Genomic DNA, 6,225 nt, shown 5'->3' with positions numbered 1-6,225 from the left:
AGGGAGCAGCAGCCCCAGGCTCATGGTTTTCTACTGAAAAGCATCCACTTCTATTTGCCCCTGAAGGTATTGTTTGCAATAAACAGAACTTTTGGAGGTAAGCAGCCAGGAAGTAGCAGTTTGCAGCACACACACAAAAACTGATACAAAACTCCAGTCCAGAAGGGGCCCCATGCTGCTTTTTCTCCTGAATAGTTTTTGTTAAGGTGCTGTGAACTATAGCTCTGTGAGGGATAAACTACAGTTCCCATGAATGGGGGGGGTGTTAAATGGTGTGGAGACAGTAGGCATGCTTGTTTAAATACATGACTACTTGTCCTATGCTCTCAGTCAGATTCAAACTGGGTTCTTTGTTGCTTTACACACAGAGACCCCATCCTTGCTGGGAAAGAGGATGGTGGCTTAAAAATAAACCATCATCTTCAGCTATTTCATAGCTTTTCCAAACGTTTTACCTGTAATTTCCCCTTTAAAAAGGTGTGGGTGGTCACTGATCATTAAGGGACTTTAAGCAGTCACACTGGTCCCCTCAAACCTCTTTCTTGTCCAAATCCACCTCCTTCAGAGCATACTTTGCCTGATTGCAAATGAAGGTTGAGGGGCTATTAACTGGCTTGCCAAATATAATAAAATCTAGCCAACTCATGGTTGATGCTACATTTTAATTGAGAACTTCCTGGCTCACAGCCCACATTTTTAGCCACTACATCAACTACCTTCTCATCTGTGTATAGCCAATATTACACTAGTAACACTTCACAAAAAGAAAAGTATTGCTGCATACATTTTCAGATGCAGTTCTTATATCCCTGGAACGCAGGTCGAAAGCCTACTTTTCCTTACTGAGCACAACAACCCACAATAAACTCCTACTGCATATATTTAATGCATAATGGTTTTCACAGTACATAACCCTTTGAGATGTAATTCCTTGTGACACTTCAACTCTCTCTCCTAAATTATTTATAAATTGAACTTTATGAAGCAGAGATTGGTGCACTTAAAATGCCCAAAATGTCTGCACTAGACACATCTTCCTTTCAGTTACCCCAGTCAATCAGCAAGCCCTCCTGTACTCCTTGTTCTTTCAACCATTGCCCATACCATAGAGATAATCAGCAGGAAGGGAATATTGGTGCCTAGACTCTGGGCTCATCCATACTGTTGTTTAACATGGATAGTTAAGTTTCCTATACCTTCATTAATTATGGGTTGTCCATATAACGTTTTTCTCTAAAACACTTCCATTCCACATTTTCCTCTCCCTCAGTCTGGATTTTCTCATGTTTCTCATATGGCTGCAGCTGGTGTACCAGATGAAACTGGCAAAATGCATTCCTAGCCACAGAGGTCACTTGAATGCATCTGTGAGTACCTCCAAGATATACACCTGCTCCTTTGGGGGGGGGTGCAACCCCATCCAGAAGAGACAGCTGACCTATCTTCTGGACATAGGAACTCCCTCCCCATGTAGCCTATGTCTTCTCAGGGCCCTCATCCAGTCCACCACTGCATTAAGGCACTGGTCCAGCGCTTGCACAGGCTCTCCTGATTCAGACGTTATGGACAAATAGAGTTGCATGTCATCAGCATCCCTATGGCACTGTGCTCCAAAATTGTTAATGACCACTCCTAACAGCTTCAGATAGATGTTAAGCAGTCATGGGGACAACACAGTGCCTTGTGGAATACCATGGCACAGGTGTCAGGGAGCTGAAGAGCACTCTCCAAATGGTACTGTCTGCACTTGACTGTGCAGGTAGGAATAGAACCACTGTAGAACAGTGCCTCCGATATGCACCCCACAATCAGAGGATACCATTGTCAATGGTATCGAAAGCTACTGAGAAGGTTGTACTTCCTGTCCGCCTCCTAATACAAATCATCCATTGGGGTGATCAAGGCCTACGCAGTCCCGAAACCAGATCTAAACTCAGATTGAAGTTGATCTAGATAACCAGTGTCATCCGGCAACACTTGTGGTTGCTCTGCCACCACCTTCCCCTCAAAAAGGTTTTTGGAAACTGGCTAGTAGTCATCACACATCACCGGCTCCAGGATGACTTTTAAAGCAGTGGCTGCAACACTGCCTCTTTAAGCATGGTTGGCCCCACCACATCGTGCAATGATGCATTTGTAATACCCTGGACCTGACTTTCCACACCATGGCTTTAATCAGCCAGGAAGGGCAGAGGTCCTTGCAGATCTTCAGTAGATCTTCAAATGAATGTTGCACAGCCGAAGTCCTTTGATGGCACTATAGCTATGACAGTGCATATCCTATTACCCTAAGTTCTCAGGCAGCTTCCCAAATTCATTATGGTTGCATGTTGTGTTTCCCAGAACCTCTTGAGGTCACTGTCCTCACTCAGTACTGCAGCACTTGCTGTACCATGCTCTTAATTTTAAGTGTCATCCCATACTCGCTGTGTGCAAGACTGAGTGTTTGTTCTAAAGAGTCATGTTCACACAGTGCCCAATTTCCAGTTCCATTGGGTGGGTGAGTCTGCGCAGGCCTCTTAAAAGTTCTGTTTCTCTGGAAGGGTACAGCTGCTTGCAATTCTCATTCATTTCATGTTGTTCAGGGTGCTTGAAACACCAGGTAGAACAAAGAATATGTAGCAAATCCAATCTGACAAATATCACATATCCACAGAGTGTAAGATTTTTAGTGCTGGGTGCAGCAGGCATAGCAAGAACAAAGATAGCATTTTATCTGTTGATAAAGAAATACATTCTCACCCATCCTATGTAGCACATCTATGCTGGCATTGCAAGCTACTGGTGTAGAAAAGGCAGGCGTTTCCCACTGATTGCAAGCATATACACTTCTTTCAGAAGCCTGAATAAAAATGGTGATCCCACTTAACTAGCTCTTAACTAGCCATTTACAGATTCAATAGCCAGGTTATATGCAATGTGATACTATGTTTTTCATTCCTCTGAGGGTCAATGTGCTCCTTTTATGTGTAGTATTATCTATCAGATTTCCATTGAGAAGAGTAATACCTCAAATGTTAAAAACCTTACTCAAGGCTTATTGTCATTCAGATTCAAACACACCACCATTATCTTCCCTGCTCAGGGTCAACGCTCCCTTGAGCAATTACTCCTATTTAATTTTTACACATTGCACTATTGTAAGCCACTGAATTAGTTTATCTCCAGCAGCTCCTCTTTGTTACATGCTGAACTAGTTAAGAGCAATGCCCTGAAGAAGAAGTAGCAATGGAAAGCAGAGGACTATAACAAGTATAAAATAGTTTTAGGCAGGGCCATCTCTTTCCAACTTTTGTTGGTTGCCAAAATAACAGAGATATTTGTTTGGTATGTTAATCACAAAGAGAATATGGGCTCATGTCCCATTTGCAGGCATTGAAGTTTCTGCATATTATTGAACCTGACGTAGGCAGGATGGCAAAAGTTAAGTAACACTAAGCTTCTATCCCAATTTATGAAAGCAGTTGTTAAAAGAGTTTCAGTTGGTTCCTTACGTGGCTGACTAAAATCAATGTTAGCATATGCAAACCATCTGTATAGTGAAGATACTTGATCTATCAATGTGATGACTGTTCCAGTCGAGTCAGTAAACTATAATAGTACATATCCCCAGCTCCTAACGGGAGTGCTCCTATTTAGGGTTCCTGAGAGCCAGGGGCAGGAATCTTGTAACAGTGTTTGGGACTCTCAGGACTAGCCACCCTCTTCCTCCAGCAAGGCTTTGCTGCTGCCTTTTGTAGGTGTGCAGTTCACTTAGGATACTTACTCAGAAGATCCAGGGGGCAGAAGGGGGCAGCCTGAAGCATTTCCCATCTAGGTGAATGACAAAGAGCTGCAGCAACAGACTGGCTGAGGACTCTGTTTCAAGGAGCATGTTGGAGCCTTCTCTACCAACAACCCCACTTCTGAGTGAGAATCCTTCCCTGGAAATATCATCTGGATTTTAGCTCTTATTTTACTCCTGGCCAACAACTCAAAGTAGGAGGAATGGCTTAAAGCTTGAGAGTAGAAGAGAATTACTCTGAAAACCAGATTGGATGCTAATCACTTTTAGGACTATTCTTGAAATGTATTTGTTGGTTTTATAACAGTGAACTGTTGTGGCTTCTCCTAAAGAATCCTAGGAACGTCGTTTATTACAGGAATCTCCCCATTTATGCAAGGGTTGTGTTCTAAGTTTCTAAAAAAACTAAGTTATAAAATTAAGCTTATACTTTTTCTGTTACATACTAAAAAGGCCATGTTTTAAGGACCAATTCATATTTTTGTAGCATATAGACAGATTTGCATGTGTACAGGAGATACACAATTGGCCAGTGGAGCTGGTCAGCATGTGTATTCATACTGCACATCCACCGGGATGTGCTTCCGGCTCCAGATTTTATTGTGCTTGCAGCAGTAAACACAGAAAAGAATGTAGTAGACACATGTCATGGCAATTAGCTGTAACTGGCTACAGTTTGCATCCATTGTATTTTGTCAAATACACGCCATCATTTAAAAGCACTGATTTTATACAGCAAACATATTGTCATGTAATGTCCAAAGCAGGCACTCTATCCATTATTTTGCTCCTAGCATTCCATGTTCCTAACTGGAATCTGGCTTGGTAAAATAGTGATCTAATGTGCAGGAAAGAAAATGAAGCGTTGGACTTTGTATCCTGTGCACTGTTGCCTAACTAGCATTTTAATAATTATCTTGAGCATCTGGTGCCATTTAACCCTGCCCCCCTCCGAGCTCCTTTGAATCTTGGCATTCTTTCCAGTTCTAGGCTGTCTCTATGAGTAAGAGCCAAAGTGCAGAAGACAATTCCCATCCATGTCATTTTGCAACTAAGAAGTCCTAGAGACATTAAGTAATAGTCAATTTTACTCACAGTAAATTATAATTTCACCATCCCTCAAAGAGCACACCACTCCCAGTGAGGCTGTGAGGCAGATCCAATCCTAATGTGCAGCACATTCACTCCATCAGTATCTCTTTTCAAGTAAGAGTACTTGTACCACAACCAGAAATAGTTACCCATAAAAGGTGAGTAGGAGTCAGCTGGAAATGCATGAAGGTGCTAGATGAATGAGAGACCCAAAGACAGGCCATTGGCTCTTAAAGAACTAGGATAGGATAGACACCATGCTAAACTAACACCAGTACTTAGACCTGAAAGTTAGCAAGAACTATCTCTGTAGTGTCCCTACTTCGCAGGGGCTCAGCAATGGAATTTAGTTTTCAAAGCAGAAACTCACCAGACAGATCTATCCTTTGCTCTATAAAGAACAGCTACCTACTACTTTGTACTGTTAGCTTTCAAACCACTCACAGTCTGCACAGTGACACGTCATCCACAAAACTCTCAGACTCCACTGAGGATATTCTACTCACAGATGTCTGAACATACGTTTGCTGTGTCTTAGTAGGCAACTAAATTGCTTTAATCTCAAAGGAGAACCTTTTATTTCATTCGTCTCAGCAGTTAAAATAAATTCAACCTAAACAGTTTGGTGTGCAAAGGAATTAGGATGGCAATCACCTGAACATATTTTAAGGGGAATTTATTAACGTTTAGTGCAAGTTTACAATACCTGAGGTGGGATGTTGCTTTAAAAAGGCATGTGAAGTCTTCTTAGAGTGGGGGGGGGCATGCTTAGTAGTTGTGTTGTAGTAGTATCGCAAATATGCCCAAGAGCTGTTATCAGGCTTTTAATTTGTGAGGCATCATAAAGCCAAAGGCAGTGGCTCCTTTGTAGTAGGTGCTTTGAAGTCTTTGGCAACAGCGAGGCCTCTTAGTCTTAATTTGGAAAAGTCTTCAGAGGTTGAGCATCCTCTGAGTTGGAGGGGGAGGGATCCTGTTATCAGCTAAGAATAGATCAAGCTACATTTGCTCACATGGATGAGCAGAGAGTAAGCTGACCCCAACACACAGGAATGTATAGGGGAAATTTCCATCTTCTATGACAACTAGCAAATAAGCATGCACAGTCATACCTCAGGTTGCGAACGCTGCGAGTTGCGCGTTTTCAGGTTGTGGACTGTGCCGAACCCAGAAGTACCAGAACGGGTTACTTCTGGGTTTTGGCGCTCGTGCATGCGCAGAAACACAAAATGACATCATGCGCAGAAGCGCCAAATTGCATCACACGTGTGCGCAGATGTGGCGCTGTGGGTTGCGAATGCTGCGGGTTGTGAACATGCCTCCTGCACAAATCACGTTCGCAACCAAGGTGT

The sequence above is a fragment of the Podarcis vaucheri genome, assembly GCF_965113315.1.
Source record: "Podarcis vaucheri genome assembly, chromosome: 2".
Lineage (NCBI taxonomy): Eukaryota > Metazoa > Chordata > Lepidosauria > Squamata > Lacertidae > Podarcis > Podarcis vaucheri.
Note: the sequence above shows the minus strand (reverse complement) of the source record.